Source organism: Macadamia integrifolia, chromosome 5 (assembly GCF_013358625.1).
Source record: "Macadamia integrifolia cultivar HAES 741 chromosome 5, SCU_Mint_v3, whole genome shotgun sequence".
Classification (NCBI taxonomy): domain Eukaryota; kingdom Viridiplantae; phylum Streptophyta; class Magnoliopsida; order Proteales; family Proteaceae; genus Macadamia; species Macadamia integrifolia.
Window position 1 is genome coordinate 18,937,703 of NC_056561.1, and position 18,124 is coordinate 18,955,826.

The window sequence follows — 18,124 nt, forward strand, 5'->3', positions numbered from 1 at the left end:
TCCCATTGACCACATGAGCATCTCTCCCCTGTTCTCCCCTGTTCCTCACCTCATCCTCCACACCCATCCATTGAGCACCTTTGTAGCCTTAGCCCCAAGTACCTGATATGCCACTGATCTTCCTTTAGGAAAAAACAAAAAAAATCAAATGTATAACCCTATTTTCTGGTCACATTAACTTCAATGCATGCCAATGGTCGTGGTTGGTTGTTTCAAGCGGACGCAATCACACTGTGCACAGGGAGAAAAAAGCTCAAGAACAACAACTCTTGCTGAAATTGAGATAGGAAGCGAGGAACGGAGATTCATGAATGTAATTAATTTGATTCCTCAGAACCCGTCGAACCCATATCTCCCTACACCGTCGAACTTCTCCCCTCCTATGGAAATCTCACAAATTTCATCACCTAAGCTTCCATTGACTCAGGGTGGTTATGTTGTTGCAGCAGGTGCCATTCAATCCCTATTAACCCCATCACAATGAGCAGATTATGTGCCCCTAGATTACTAGCAGAAACACCAACAACAAACAAAACTGCAATTACAACAGTAGAATCTGGTTTCCCTTTCAGATTTTCAAATCCAGCAATATGTAGAGATTAACTTCGATGTCATGGATGAATCAGATCCAACAACAACAACAACAACTTGGTGTGGCTGCTAGTGGGATGGGACCACAAGTGGGTAGACGAATTTTGATGGTTCTCACCTTCAACAGCAGCAGCATCAGATGGGTTAATGGTAGGTTTGGGCAGGGCTCTCATGAAGCCGCACACCAAGCTTTTTAGGCGCTGGTGGTGGAATCGATAGAGATGGTGTTGTAGATGGCGGAGGAGGATTTTTTTTCCTTTTAATAGCGGCATCACACCGTCGCCGTTGAGGTCGAATGCCTGTATGATGCTCTTGCAATCTTCATTGGACATTTTGTTTCCAAGGCGACTGAAGATCCTCTGCAAGCCCTCTATTGTAATGGACCCACAACCCTTCACTACGAACATATCAAACCCTCTTTTCAGATCATCATTCCCACCTTCACGTTCCATCAACTTCACAAAATCGTCAAAATCTAGCGTCAAATTGTCGCCGCCTGCTGCATCCAGTTCATTGATCACACATTGAGCCTCCTTAGGTGACATGAACTCTCCTATGGAGGCAAAGTAGGATCTGAGTTTGAAGCCTTCGATCTTTCCGTTACCATTAGTGTCCAAACGACAAAACCCAGCCCCTCTTCCTCTGTTCGTCCTTCACACTCAACTCAGCAGTGCCGTACTATCGGCGACGGTGTGATGCCATACCGTTTGTACGGGAGAGGAACTTGCAGCTGGTGAATGGGAGAGGAAGAAGAAGTAGATGAGGGGTAAAAATGTCAAAAGAACCATATATGGTGAGGTAGGGCACTGTTTTGGGTATTTTGGTAAACCCAAACCTAATTTTGTGTGATTTTGTTAACTGAAACATAAGTTGGGTATTTTTGTAAAGGAAAATTCAAAAGTGAGTAATCAAGTAATTTTTCCTTCAATCTTTACCTGTAATCAATCATCAGGATAATTTTGGGTTTATTTATTCGTTTTTTATTTTGTTATGTATGACAATATATAGCGAACCCATTAAATTACAATAAGACTGAGTTTATTGTTTCTGTTTTGGGTGACATGGTTAAGGAATGGCTTCGAAGTTTTACAGATGTATCAATCCAAAGGGTTTTTTATACATCCAACGGTTTGGATTGGCCAAATAAGTTGCCTAGGTATTAGAACCCAATAGGAGGGGAGCTAAAAAAGGGGCGAGCAAATATGATTGTGACCTGTGGTTGTGACTTGTGACAATATATTTGTATTTTTCTTCTGTCAATCCAATTATACCCCTAATTCTAACTAGATAGCTAAATTGGAACTGAATCGTCTGCACTAGTATGTAATTTCGGTCAGTTAGAAGGGTATCATAGTCAATTAAAATTACCTATTTAAGTGGACTCCAAATGCTAATTTCATCGGCCCTAAATCTCTCTCTCTCTCTCTCTCTCTCCTTCCACCATCACAGCTGACGCAGAAACGTACGGCAATGGCGATTCCTTGTTGAGCTCTACTCCATTTTTTTCTCGTAGAAAGAGAAGCTCTGGGCCCTGTGGATGATTAGAAGAAGAAAAGTTTGATCATCTTATGTTCTTTGTTTGCTTTATTTTTTCTGATCTTTTGAGAATTATCCTAGAGCTATAGTATTTTCTATTGATTATTACGGTTCATTTTGTTTTGAGATTTCAGATCTTAGTTTCAGAAACTAGAGTTTTGATTTATTTTCCTCCATTTTATCGTAGATGTTGCTTATATAATCTCATTTGGTTTAGGCCATTTTCAGGTTATCTGTTCATCTGGTTAGAAACATATTCAGATCCAGGTGGTTAAATTTGAAAATCAGTTTTCGATTTTTTGTTTTAGTGTTTGTTTTATGGTTTGGTTTTCCTGTGAAGATCAACTCGTGTTGTCTCCGGACGCAGCGGTTTACCGATCTCTTCCTGTAGCGTTTGTTTAATGGATTGATTGCCGATTGAAGTGAAAGACAGAACAGGAATCGGTCGATAAACCTCTGCATCCGGTGATCACCCAATCTCTCTCTCTCTCTCTCTCTCTCTCTCTCTCTCTCTGTGTTTCAATTTAGCTAGCGGATATAGATTTTTATTCCCTGATTTTTCTCTGTTTTTTTTTTTAACTAGTATCGTACGTTATTGCAGTAGATCTATCTCACATTGTTTACTAATTGTAGTTCATACTCTGTTCTGATGAACGTCTCTATCTATTCAGTTTCAGTTCCTTCTATTTTACCTTGAAGAACAAAAGATGCTTTTGAAGAATTAAAACTGAGGAATCTTTCTCTGGCATTTTAGCTTGAAGAACAAAAGATGCTTTTTTTAAGAACTAAAACTGAGGAATCTTTCTTTGCAGATTGATTTTTTTGGGTATCAAAGCCTTTATAGCTAAAAGGTAGATGATGTAGTCTTTTGGGGAATCTTTCACTTTATAGGGCCTATTTCCTGTTTCCTAGTAAAGCTTGGATGTAAGAATTTTCCAGCATCTGAACTAGATAGCTTATATATTTGATCATGTGATGTGGGACACTTTCCCTTTGGAGAGCTGAAGGGACACTTTCTACCAGCAACCATTGCTGTCTTTATAGTCTCTTCTAGTTTTCTTTTTTGTGTAAAACTATCAGTGACATTACTTTCTTATGGGGCAGAGAGTTATCTTAGTTCCTTCTGGTGATTTATTTGCCATTTCCTAGTTAGCTTTCTGGCACTGTTTTTTAATGAGAATAGAGCATGATTAAGAATTTTGTGTCAGTTTGAATGCATCTATTGATTTGTTTCTCTTGGTCAATTTGTGTTGGTGGAACATACAAAATTATATATATAGGAGATGTAGTGAAGATATGCAGTGTCTAGGTCTTGTCCCAAGTATGACTTTAGACCTCAGATGGATTCGATTGGAGGGCATGGATCCATGTAGCCGACCCCATTTAGATAAGATTTTCCTGACTTGCTGGGCTTCTTTCCTTTTACTTTCATTTCTCCTCTTTGTTTCTAAAGAAAACAAAATTCTATGTTGAATGACATGGTATGTGCAAGGATAAATAACATCCGAAGCTAGCCTATATTGTGATCTTGTGTATCCTTGATGCATGCTGCCGTTGTGGTAAGGTATTGATTTGATTGACTCTGGATCTTGGACTGTTAAACCTTGGTACTTAATTGATTGCTTGTAAGTTTCTTGAATGTATAGTTATTTATATCATGAAAATATCATTTGCCTGTGTGCTGTTCAACAACTCTGAAATAAGTCTCCAACATGCATTTCTGTTTTTGTGGTTGTGGTACAGTTGCTGTTTTAGCTATTGTGCTCAAGATCTTGGTAACTTACCACCTATTTCTCAATGTATGTTCACCTGAGTATGGATTAAAGTTCACACTCAAGTACTAAGATGATGTTCTTTATCTGTATACCTTGTTCTGTTAAACCAAATGAAGGTTACAGTAATCTATTTGTGGTATAATGTTCAGAATTCTGTGAAGGTTGCATTGTTCTTGAAGTTTTCGTACAGTAGTGAGGAGAAAAGATGGTAATGGGCTTCTACTTTCTCAGGAAGTTGCGATTCTGGTTGTTGGGTCTGAGCATGAATAAAAATGAGTAGATGATAGATTGAATACGATATAGAAAACTTTGGAATGTTTCATTCTGAGAAAAATAAGTAAGATCTTGTCTTCTGGAGCCGAGTAATAAGCATGGCTTGAGAAATGAAACAGATCTAGACAATGGTTCTGGAGGTGATTCTTGCATTGTTAACTTTCTGGTTGATCTCTTTGGCCAGTCCTTGCTTGATATTGTATTGTAATAGTTTCAGCGCAAGTCTATTGCAATATATTTAATCTGATTAATGTTGCATTAAAGTCTACTGCAATCCGTGGAGCTTTTTTCTAACCCCCCCAAAAAAAAAAAAATTCCTGTTTTATCCTTATTAATGTTTGCAAATTTTAGGTCCCTCGTCGCCCAGGCCAATGAGGGTAGCACATGGGATCAACAGTAGCAAGGCTTTTGTATTTTATAGTGGTGGGGGCGTCATGTTGCCACTGCTGATGTTTTCTGGGGTGTGTGGCCCTGACACATGGGGGTGTGAAATGACCAATCTGCTCCCAATGAAATTGGAAATGGTGCTTCTATGGATGTTTTCTCATTCATTTCTATTGGTCGCTGTGCACATATTGGGCCAGGCTTAAAAGGATGTGAATTTGAAATTGAAATAGTTTACCAAAATCGAACTGAGTAGTTTACATTGAAACAACAAAACTATTTAGTAAATGGTTCGGTTTTTATTTCGAGCCTAAGATCGATTAGTTGAATGGGTTAGGTTGGTTTTAACTGTTTAACTTGTTGGTTCCAAACCAAATTGATATTGTGAAAATGAATTGTTAAAATTAATCTGATTAAACCATATAATGATTAAATATTTGATTGTTTTAACAATATATAATGGTTTAATTTATGAAGAATTAAGGACCATAGAGATTGTTTAATAGTCTATTTAATAATTTACTCTTATTATGTAGTTATGTAGTTAAATTTTTGCTTGTTCAATGTCTCATTGTTTAATGTCATATAATTTGATAGAAGATTGTAGTGATTATAAAAATAAAAAAAAAATTTAGTAAGCATGCGAATAAACTAGCAAACTGATTATTAATCGTTTAGAAAACGTATGGAATAAATTGCGATCAAAACTGTTTAAAACAATGTAAGTGACATCATTTACTAAATGGTTGCATTTTCAGAAATTGGAATTGTTTAGTTAACGGTTTTGGTTTCACGGTGGTTAAACGGTGTCAGTTTCATGGTTCTAAATAGTTTTGATTGCGGTTTAATTTATACGGTTTTTAAATTGTTAGTAATTGGTTTGCTAGTTTATTCGCATGTTTATTGAAATTTGTTTTTGTTAATAAATGTTTCAATTTTATATCAAATTGAATGAGGCATTGAACACTTAAGGATTTAATTACATAATAGGAGTAAATTATTGAATAGATTTTTAGACAACCTATATGGTCCTTAATTCTTACCTAAAATAAGCCCATCTAGTTTTGTTAAAACAACTATGCAAAAGAAAATATTTAATGGAGAAAGTGAAATACAAATAAGGTTGTTAATGAATACAACTTATCGTTTGTGTTTTCAAGTTAAAGTGCATGAGACATTAAAAACAAATTAGATAACTCTTTATTTTTAAATTGCTATATGGGTTAAATAGGTAGGTTTTGACAGCATAAATAGTTTGGTTTTAATGGTGTTAATTCGGTTTGAAACTGATGGGTTAAGCGGTTAAAATCAAATTGACCCATTTAGCTAAAGGGTCTTAAACTTGAAATCAAAACTAAACAATTTACTAAATGATTTTGCGATTTCAATGTAAATGGTTTGATTTGGTTTTGGTAAATGATTTCGGAGTCAAATTCACATCTTTAGCCTCATGTTCAAAGAACATTTTTTGTGCACTTAAATCTCATAAAGGATTAGGATAGAGACTTGGGGGAAAAAAACAAAAGAATGCATCTCAAAATAAGGCACCCTTTCTTAAGCTCAAATGGCACTTAATCTTTGATGATTAGTTTTTATTGGCCCAGGTTTTAAAAGCAAAATAATTTTTTAACATTTTTATTTTCGATCCCACAACCCTAAAGAAAGGGGATCATTTACATGGAATAGCATTGTAAATATTTTTCCATACGTAAAGACAATGGTTTTCTTAAAAATTGAGAATGGAACCAAAACTAGATTTTTGGCTGATCAAAACTTAAGGTGGTAGTGTTTTTTGAGTTTTCTTAGTGTTCTCCCACCATTTTAAGAGTGTTTTGTGAGTTTTCAGAGTGTCTTGTAATCAAGTATCCTATAAACATTTCAAGTGTTCTCTTATTTGGTCTTATCTACAACTGTTCGTATTAAAGTCTGTAAATCGAAGTCTCTCATGTAAGTTTGTCGTCCTTATTTCTGATTTTATGTATTATGTTTGCAATTAAAAAATTAAAAGAAGAGATTGTTTTGTTAGATAATTTGATTGATATTTTTTATGCATATATAGAATTTTACATTCATTTATTTCAACTCTTACATGAGTACATTACCTTAGTTAAGGATAATACTAGGCCTAGCCCAGTTTCTAATAAACCTATAGTTCAAGATTATGGTTTTAAAATTATAATCAATTGGGTTAAAGCTACTTCTCTTACTCGAGAACTTACTATTCAAGAACTTCGTAAGGACCTCAACGAAGTCAAAACCGAAGTTCGAGATCTTAAACAAAGAATTCAAATTCTTGAACTTCATAATACTCATCAAGTTATTGAGCAAGATTCTGACGAATAAGCTTCCTTCAAGGATCTACTAGCAACCCCAAATATAGTAGCTAGTACCTCTGAGATTCTTGCTACAGTTTCTTTTGATGATGCTCAAATCTTAACCATCAAATAGGTTCAAACTCATCGATGGCATATAATGATTGATATCATTGTTAATCATGAGTTTAGCTTCAAAACTATGGTTGATAGATGCTGATGGGCCTTGATAGAGATGGCATCGAATAGGCATTCAACCAACCGATCGTGACAACGGAACAACCTCAAGATAAGATGTTTATATCGCAAAGATGGTACACCTAATAAGGTGTGGGGTATGTGTCAGAAATTGATAAGCTTCAGCCGAAAAGTATTTTGTCCGTAGTCCAGGTGTGTGACTAAAATTAAGCCACGAAAAGATTCTCTGGCATTCCACATGGGGGACCCACTGTTTTCTTGAAGAGTCTTAGTGCAATGAATTATTAAAGTGTCCACCCGTGACACTCACTATAATACGCTTATAGTGCTGCGTGACGCATGTCAAGACATCAGTCTGACTAGAGTGGCACTAGGTGTGGATGCTTGACACCTGACCAGAATCAGAATGGTGTGTCTGATTAGCATGGCACTGAGTCATGGTGCAGAGTTGAAGACCTTTATTGCATATTTCAGCAGTTAATTCCCTGTAGGTATATTGCTTGAAGGGAATAGTGCCATTATGCTTTGCTTTAAGTCTGTACCTTACCTTTTGAGCAAATAAAGGAGGTAGGCCAGAGATGAACTTCTCTTTCCATATGGAATTGTTACAGTCCTCTCTAGAAAATATTTTAGCAAAAAAGACATCTTTATACCATCTACAATGAGATAGTGTAGGACAACGAAGATTCATAAGTTGTTCTCTTGTTCGATTAGTTAGAATTTCAGCTGGTCCAACAAAATGAAGAGTTATAGTGTGGACCAACGTATTAACCGCATCTTCTTGGTCGACATAAACAGTTCGCTGTGAAAAATTGCCATCAGCTAGCTGTTCAGTAAGTTGTTGCGGAATACGGGTCACAGTATTTATAATTTGGTGTCTAACTTCTTCAGACAGATAGAAATCCCACCAACCACGGAGTTGGCCAAAAAATCATGTTGCTATCATTTTAGCAACGTTAGAATCAGATGAATGATTTAATTTTACTGTTGTGGCATACATAAGCATCTGTTTCAAAAGATTGATGATTTGATATTCAGACAAACAATCAATATTCCACTCAAAGATAGTATTACCATCGATCGGGAAATTAGCAGGTTCTCCTTCTACTTCAAATTGAAGGTCGACAGGAGAGGTCGAGGGTAATAATAGTTTGTTGGAGCGGTAGGCATAACTTTTCGAGCTTTCCTTATAACTTGATTAAATTGACGAAGAGACTCAGAAACTGCTGCCTGTTGAGGTAGCATAGACTGAAATTCTTTCTCTGCTAATTCTATTTCAGAATCAAAAGGTTTGGCAAGAGAAAGGTCAGGGTCTGGCTGTCTTCTAATTTTCCTTTAGATACTTGGATCTTTTGGAGTCAAGTAACAATCTCATCAAGAATGTTAGACTCAATTTTCTCAATTTTTCGTTTTGGGATATCTAAAGTTGGGGGAGGTTTAAATAAGACAGACTGATTGCTTTTTGGTTGAGAAGTAGACTCTTTTGGCTTACTTCTGGGTTGAGAAGCAAATGTTGGCCAAATATGCTCACTTTTGGCATGAGAGGAAGACGGAGTAGAGGCTTTTAATGAGTCTACTATCGTCTCAATACGATTAGTTTGATTTCCAATAGACTAAAGACATAAATTAGTAAAGTTATTTTATTCAACAAATTGACTAAGATGAAATTCAGTTAGAGGAGAAGAGGTATGTCTAGAAGTTTTAAGATGAACAACCATCTTATTTCCACCTATTTTTAAGGCTTAAAATGGAGGATGAACAGATTCAATTTCTATTCCGTCTTTTGAGACATAAGTGGTTGTTATCTTCTTGATCTCACTAACTTGATGAGGGTTAGAGGATTTATTAAGAAGATAAAGTTTTAACCACTGGAAAAGAGGAAGGTTTATTTGATGAGTTTCCATATGAGAAACCCATTTTTCATGAAGCTCCTGTCGCTCAGAATCAGAAGGATAACGTTCTTCAAAAAGTTTTCGTTTTCCTTCGTTTTTTGTGGACTTATATTCCTGTATTAGGAATTTCTTATTAATTTGGAATTTGGGTTCTTCCGTGATATGAAGCATCATGATTCCTGAAGGGGCTTGCATACTAGAAGGAGTTCGAGAAGAAGACCTAGTTTCCCTATTAAAAGGAAGCAGGTGAAGGCTGGAATTGAGCCTGGGATTGTTCTCTTTGCAGAGGACCATAAACAGGTTGATTAATCTGGAAAGGTGTACGGTTGGTACCCTGAAGGTTTACGATTCCATCATAATTCTCATTCTGAATTCTAGGAGTAGAAGCCCAAGTGAAGTACCTAATTATGTACCTAATTCTTCTTAACCTATAATCTCTGGTTCTCATGATATTATTTTTTATCTAAGCTGGGTTGGTGACTTCATAATGGTAAATATTTGGAATGCTAGTCCCTTATCCTCTCCTATTGGTAAATAAAATCTTGAACATTCTGATTTCTATAGATGTTAACAGATGGTGGTGCTTTCTCTAAAAAACGGGTCTTCACTAGAGGTTTAGTTTGGCCCTGATGGCTAGAATCTGCCTTGAGCCCGAACAAGACCTGGGCTAAGAAATCTAACCCTAAGGGGGGCGAGGGTTAGGGTTGGAAACACTACCTTAGGTTGGGTTGGGTTGGACCTAGGTTAAGGCCTAAGCCCAGCCCAATCTGACCCTGATTTTAACCTTGATTTATATAATATAAATTTGGAATGTCATCCTATTCTTTTATTCAAAAAAATAAAATCTAGGTTCTTGATTCTTATGGTTAGGTGTTCTGAACATCTATTATTGTGTTGTACTTCACAAATTTAATTGTGTATTAATGATTTTTTTTTTTTTTTTTTTTAATTTAATTAATGCATATGACACATAGGGCAACAACAAGGTCAACGAAAAGCAGTGCCAAGGAGGGCCTACCCTGCCTAATTAGGGTCAATTAGGGTGGGGTTGGGTTGGCATGAGCCTGATAGGGTTGGGTTTTGGCTTGTGTTGAGTTTTTGGGGACTTAGGGTTGGGTTCCAACCCTAGCTCAACCTGACCCTGTTTCACCTCTAGTCTTAACTATCAAATTTTTTACAAAATTTTTGCATTGTGGTATGGCTACTAACTCTCATGGATTCTCAACCCAAGGGGGTAGCGCAGTTGGTGAATAACGAACTTGGTACGAGCCGTAAACTTTGACGTCCTAAGACTCCCACAAGGCACACCTTGGGCCACTCACATGGGGGTGTTGTGTGCTTTTCACTGCTTTCAGTGAAAGTTGAATGGTTTTCATTCAATTCCGGTATGATTCGGTCCATGCGGTTGTGGGGTTAGTATGGACCTGCGGGACTAGTCAGGCCGAAGGCTTGGATACCTGTCGTTAGCAAAAAAAAAAAAAAAAACTCATGGATTCTCAAATAGGTGTTCATGATTATCTCTATGCTTATACTGGTGGTGATTCTTTTGGAAACTCAAATTACATTTGAATTTTTTTTTTTGAGACTTGTTCATGGAGAGATTCCTATCAAAGATAATTTGGGAAAATGGTTGGATGTTGATCCAACCTGTGGCCTTTGTCATTCTCAGAATCCGTTTGGCATACTTTACTCTCTTGCAATGTCACCAAGAGGTTGTGGGCTGCTTGTCCTTTAGGAATGCGAACAAAAAATCTAACCAGTTGTTCGTTTACCACTCTCATTATGTTCTTCTATAATTCCAACATATGATTTGACCATATTCTTTGGTACTTTTAAAATATCATGTTACTTTATTTGGCTTTAGAGAAATCAGGTTATGCATAGTTTAAACCTAACCTTTACTCTATTTTGAATAATGTGAGCAATTGGATATCCCAGTCTTACTCTTCTATTTGGGAACAGGTGCCTCCCATGTGTACTGATCCCTTGAACTCAATATCGAGTCCACCCGGACTCCGTGATCTTGTTACGAATTTTTCAATCTTAATTTGTGCAAGTATTATTGACTCTGTTCACAATGTGTCAAGATGGGCAAGTGGTGTTAATTGGCAAAGGTTGTCTCACTTTATGCAAACTATATGATGATAGGAAAAAGTATTGAAGCCATTACCTGAGCTCTCCTCTACGGGATGAAGCAGGAAAAAGCGGACGGATGGGAAATAGAAGAAATTTGGAATTACTCGAAGGAACTGCACAACCTTTTCTCAAACGATAGTACCAGCTCGTGGCCTTGGAGCGCTATTCCTCTATTTTATTTTATGTCCATAATTTCCTTCTTTTTTTTGGTTCCATTTTGGTCTCATGCCCGTAATAGTTTGGTGCTTTGTTGAAAAGTTTAGCTACTCTAGTGATGAACAATCGATCTAAAATTCAAAGCATCAACTCCAATACAGATGTACTAATTTTCTTCTATTTTTTTTTTAAAGAACCCGTTCCCTTATATTTAATACCATATGAGAGGAATAAGATCCTTCAAGTGGGCCAACCCCTCTAGTGTGCATCGGACGAGTGGCAGCATTGGGGCACACACCCCAAGTGTCTCCTAGTTGTTCGATGTGCCCTAGAGGGCCTTGCGCACTTGAGAGGATCCAGGTCGCGTATGAGACAACGTAGGAAAAGCATTAGGTTAGAGAGCCTTTTTCCTTTATTTCTCAACACTTCAAAGATCCCATCAAGGCTCTAGTAACCAGATTAGGATCGATCTTGGCTGATATTAATCCAGATCAAATCGATCTGCCCTTACTTTCTAACAAAATAAATTTTTATTAGCTTTCTACCCTTGGGTCGTACCGGTGGATCAGTATTGGATCATACAAGAATCAAGATCGCCCTCGGCCGATACCAATCTGATCTGGCTGATTCCACCAATCTTGGAACGATTTCTTGAACCATTTGTGGACCTGATAAATCCACTATAGAAGACAGTTTGATGTTGTAAGTGCTTTGAGCTACATGCTCACAATGGCGAATCAAGCTTATTGAATAATGAATTCAACAAAGTGTGTCGAATGCCACATTGTACAGCTACGATCGGTTCCATTTTGAGATAGACTAGTTATAGTTTGAAGTGGGTTGGGCTAGGCCAATCCAAGGTTGATCTTAGAACTTTTGGATGTCTATACCTCAGGCTCTGTATGTTTGAATCGAATGAATCAAAAGCTATAATATCTTGTATATTTTTCTCGATATGAAAATCAGGGGTTGCACTAGTCAACAAAGATCGTCTCCAGTGTGGATCCCACTTCTCCCAATTAAAGGGATGAATTCATATTCATACTAAGTTTGAATTTGAAAAAATAATACGTTGCTTAGTCATACCAGTAAATTTTCGGGTTGATTAACCACGATTCATCATATTTCCCTTTAGAGGCATTTCAGTCATTTTATGTGAATAATTTATAGACGTGCTTGGGAACATGGGAAATCCCCCAAAACTGTAGTACAGGAGCCCTTAGACTCGTGGGATATTCATCATCATTAAAGTAACTTCCAGGGTGACAAAATGAGGAGGTTTATACAATAACAACTCCATACAACTTCTGGCGAAACAATGTAAGAATTTGAATTTTAGTGTTCAAAGGTCAATGCTTTTTTCACTAAGAAACGTGTATATTTATACAAAGAGAGAAGGACATTATTTCTCCTTAATCTACCCTAATTGGAGAAAGAGGTGATTTCTCTTTAATCTAAGCTAATCAGATCCTCTATGTAAGGGGAATCATATTTACAAGTAATTAACAGCTGGATATGCACACATGTGAAGGGATAAGGCTGTACACTCATGAAGAGATAAGGCTTGGAGAATATACATCTGGCCAGCTGGCCAAGGTATGACTAATACTCCCCCTCAAGTCAGAGAGTGGAGATCACAAACCAACTTGCCAATGATGGAGTGAAAGTCAGTTTTTCCTAAGGCCTTGGTGAGGAAATTTTCCAGTTGAAGCTTGAGGGGACGTAAGCAGTCTTGATAATGCCTGATTGAATCTTGTCAAGGATGAGGTGACAATCTATCTCGATTTGTTTCGTTCTCTCGTGGAACATGTGATTGGAAGCAATGTAGAGTGAAGCCTAATTGTTATAATACAATGTGGCAGTGTGCATTAGCACTCTAAGATCCTGAAGTAAAGTCTGAAGCCAAGTGATTTCGCAAGAAGTAGAGGCTATGGCAAGATATTCGGCTTCAACAGATGACCAAGAGATAGTGTGTTGCTTTTAGAACTTCCAAGATATGGGGATGTCACTGAGGAAAGTGCAATACCCTGTGATAGAAATCCTAGTGGTAGAACAAGCACCCCAATTGGAGTCACAATAAGCACAAAAGCGTATCTTATAGGAAGATAATAGGAAAATGTCAGAGCCTGGACAAGATTTGATATAGCGAATAACACGATGCACGGCTTGCCAATGTGGTTCTCTTGGAAAACTCATGAATTGGCTCAAAACATTAACTGAATAAGTGATATGTGGCCGTGTGATGGTGAGATATAAGAGGTGACCTACTAAGCGACGGTAGAAAGTGGGATAAAAAAGGAGTAAACCATCATCAGGCTTGAGTTTGAGATTAGTTTCCATAGGAAAGTCACAATGATGACCACCAAGAAAACCCACAACATCAATAATGTCAAGGCATACTTCCTTTTAGAGAGACGAATACCCGGCTTGGCACGAGCCACTTTAATGCCAAGAAAATATTTTAAGGGTCCTATCCTTAATTTGAAATTGGAAATGAAGATACCTCTTCAAGACATTGATAAAAGTGGGGTCATCACCAGTGATGATTATGTCATCAACATATACTAGTACTGCTGTAAATGAAGATGGGTGGCATGATGTAAAAAAAGAGTTGTCGGCCTTGGATTGAGTGAATTCAGTGGTAAGAAGGGCAGTAGATGTGTAATGGTTGTCCTTGTTGGTAACATGGCCATGTGGCGGTGATGATGTGTCTAGTTTGGGTGACATGGCCAAGAATGACGACATGGCAGCGTCCTGTGTTGCCGATGAGATAATAGAGCCGCATGGCATGTATGGAGTGGTTTGATACATCCTTGGTAGGTGGTGCAGTTTTTTGGGTAAAAAATGATAAAATTGACCTATTCACTCACTGGGGCATTTTTGGCAGTGAAAATGATAATTTTGGAAGATTGTTTCTTCATAAAAAAGATAGATTGCAATTTATCCAGTCCAATGCTTCCATTTCGTTGCTTTTTGATACCGTATGAAAAAGTTACGACATCCGCGGTCAAAATATAGCTTTACTGTAGTCGAGGGCAATTTCGACATTGAAGATGAATTTTTTGGAAGAAATTTTCTCCATGTAACGATACAACAAAAATCCAATCTTTCCAACGCTTCTAATTTCGTCGTGTTTTGATCCGTATGAGAAAGTTGCGACATTGATCTAGGGGCATTTTGATCTTTTTACGTGGATGAGTCAGACAATTGGTCTTCTGGAATATTGTAGAGCGTCGAGTCATGGTTCCAATACACTTCGATTCGTCTTGATCAGAAATTGTATAAAAAAGTTACATGCGTTTCCATGAAGCTAGTTCGAAATTCCAACCCAGAAAATCCCAGTTTGCTCTCGGTGATGAGAGGATTTTTCAGATTTTATTTTTGAAAAATGTGGGATATTGTATAATTTCAATATTTTGAAGGTTTGAGTTATTAAGGGGCTCTCGGCATTGAAGTTTGTGGGAGCAGGGGCTTAGTTGCTATTTGGAAGAGTCAGTTGATCCTTGATCGATGGCTTAGATTGTGTCACGTAGGTGAGGTTCCAATCCAAGGGAGCACTTGGCTTTGTTCTGATAAGGGCGTGGACTATTCCACCACAAGCTCTTCTGTTGGATTTGTGCATTGAAGATATACGTTGGCAGTACACCGGATCATCTCTTGCTAGTGTGTGACACGCTTGCATGGGTGCACCATGCTTGAATCCTTTCTCTTAGATCTGATTAGATCTAAGTTAGTTGAAGCCAATCAGACGGTTGTAAGTCATTTCATCTTTATGAGAGTTAGCCGATAAAGGGCCGAATTTCACGCTGACGCAACCAATGGCCCATCGACAACCATTCTGGCCGTTGATGCAAGCGCTGACAACCTACATTAGTGGATCCCACATCTACGACTCCTATTCACTATCTGTTAATGATATCCGATGACTCATATTAAAAGATTCTTTTTTATGAGATCTATAGTCAAATTTGTGCCTTCGTTACGTGTGCTGCCAGTGTACGCCACGCTCATGCTCCGAAGATTTCATTTCAGGCTATCTCATTACTCCAACTTCAAATGGACATATCTCCCTAACCACAAGGCCAAATTCATCTATTCAAGTTGCAATATCTTCATTTTTTTTTTTTTTGTGATCTATACATTGGAAGCAAGAAAAAAAAGGGTTTTGAAGGGTGTAACGCTATGATTTTTGAGAGAGAAGTTTCTCCCTCCATTAATGGCCATTGAGTGATTTTCAAAGCTCCAAGTGAGTGATGTGTGCTCCATCAAAGGCTGGTTTATGTGTTGGTGAGTCTATTAATTGAGTATTGACTCCAAGATAAGAGAAAAAGAAAATAAAAGAAATAGAGCCTGAGGGTGTTGTGTTGATGCCTTAAAGTGCAAGCAAATAAAGAGAAGAGAGGAGAACAAGAGAGAGCTTGTCAATGGAGGTTCTAGTGGTCAGTGCAAGTTCCCAGTCATCCCAGAAAATCGGTTGTGAGATTCCCTAACCATGGATTTACATTATATGCATTTATGATGATATGTATGTAAGCTATGGTTAGTTGTGGATGAACTGTAAGTATGCTAGCTAGTTATGGATGTATATGCTAGGAAATAATTGATTATAGGGCATTGATATAATCCTAATTTATTATATTCTTATATTGAGTGCTTTATGGGTGTTAAGCACTGGGAGTGGGTGCTCCCGTGTAGTCAGTGATACACATTGTATTAGCATTGCAAATGCCATCTCAGCTTTGGATTGAGAAAATCGGGTGTGGGTACAGTCAAAAGTAGTGTATTGAGTAGGTACGAAGCCTTTACAGGCACTATTCCTAGAACATAGGCAAATTTCCAAACCTTGGAAAAATCATATGTTGTGGGTGTGCTTATTGTTTGCATTACATATGTTGAAGTGCGTGGAATATGGAATGGGTGTACACACTTAGAAGTTCCTATGAGAGGCTGAGTATATATACAACTGTATGCAAATAGGGGTAGGTACAATGATAGGTGTATCAGGTTTTGCTTGGTCAGATATCGTACAGTTTTTTGGGGATCAGAATTGGACTCATTGATTCACCCCCTCTCAGTGACTGCCGAGTTACAATAGTAGAAAGCTTAGTAAACCAATTGTGGGAGGCCTGTTTGAGGTAATAAAGTGACTTGTGAAGGCGACAAACTTTGTACTTCCCTGTTTGGAAAATGTAGGTGGAATGTGCAGGTAAACTTCTTTTCAGCCATGTCACCATGAAGGAAAGCATTGTTGACATCCATTTGATATAATGGCCAACCTCGAATAGTGGCAACTGTTAGGAGACAACGCATGGTAACAAGTTTGGCAATTGGATCAAAAGTTTCATTATAGTTGATGCCCTTAGTTTGTGTAAGACCTTTGACCATAAGACGTGCCTTGTAATGCTCAATGGAACCATTAGATTGTCGTTTGATTTTGTAAACCCACTTGTATCCAATAGGGACCTTACCTGGGGTAAATTTGTGATAGTCCATGTACGGTTATGCTCTAAAGCTGTAATTTTAGCTGCCATTGCTTCCTTTCATTTAAGATTTTTGTTTGCCACAATGAAAGAAGTGGGTTCCTGATGAGATATTGAACAAAGAAAAGCATGATAGGTAAGACTAAAACGACTATAAGAAAGGTAATGTGAAAGAGGGTATGACGAACCTGAAGTGCTCTGTGGAGAAGGAGTTGGAACCTGGAGCACATGTTCATAGTAAAAGTCCCTCATTTTAAGGGGTGGTTGGCGGGATCAGGTGGAGTTCTGTGTAAGGAGAGGGGGATTTTCTGTGAGGGGTTTTCAGAAGGGACAAGGTCTACAGGTGGGAAAGGCGCTGCATAATGGATGGGAGAAGGAGGAAGCAGGATGGTGGTATTGTCCATGTGGGTCGAGAAGGAATAGGAATCACCTTAGAATTTGTGAGATCAGGTGATGGAAGGGGGAGAACTAATGGAGAATCGGTTGGGTTAGGGGGTATAGGGTGATCTTTGTAAGGAAAAATGGTGTCATGGAAGACAACATCACTACTAGAAAAATAGTGTTGAGTTGTAAGATCAAAAAGACGGTAGCCTTTTTGACCTTGTGGGTAACCAACAAAAATACAACGTTTTGCTCGAGGACCAAATCTATCATGATGTATATGGCCATAAGAGGTAAAAGGAAGACGACCAAAGACCTTTATGTGATCATATGTGGGGCCGTAGGGGCGTAAGTTTGGCCCTGATTGCCTGAACCCGCCCTGAGCCCGAGCCTTATCTAACTCGGTTATAAGGGTCAATCTAGCCCAGCCCGACCCAACCCTGACTAGGGTTGGGCTAGGCATGGGTTGACACTAGGTCCAGACCGACTTGCCCAACTCGGCCCAATTTTCACCCTAATTTGTTATTGTCTTTAGTAATAATGTTCCCCTTCCCCTAGGCCCACATCATTAGTTACACAAGCCACATCATGTGTTACACAAGCATTACACAAGTTGTCTGTATGACTTCAACCTACATCATTTGTTACACAAGCCATATACTCTTACCTATTGAGCTAAGATGACCAAATGGCTCAACTATTCCCCCCCCCCTTTTCTTTCTATAGGATGTCTTTGTGTCTCCTTTCATGTATCGATATGAACTTTAGATACAGTTGCAATCATGAAGAATTTGGACAAATTTTGGTCTGTCCATTTTCTGGGAGAAGTGATGCTAGGCGAATAAATTATCTATCTTATAACCAAATTGACAACCTTGCTTATTGCAACTTTATGGATTAAGGGTGGAAAAGGGCTGGCCATAGTTTTGACATCTCCCCATCCCCCTTTAGTAAATATAAGTTTAAGATTTTTGAATCTTTGTAGGAAAAAAAAAATAAAAAATACAGGA

The 18,124-nt window shown here is 38.0% G+C and overlaps 1 long non-coding RNA gene across 1 annotated transcript; it reads left to right on the forward strand.

The window, feature by feature from the left end:
- The first annotated feature begins 1,998 nt into the window (after nt 1–1,998).
- On the forward strand, nt 1,999–4,438 carry LOC122080235. Its single transcript, XR_006140653.1, has 2 exons — nt 1,999–2,592; nt 3,871–4,438. It is a non-coding gene; the product is annotated as an uncharacterized LOC122080235 (long non-coding RNA).
- The last annotated feature ends 13,686 nt before the right edge of the window (nt 4,439–18,124 follow it).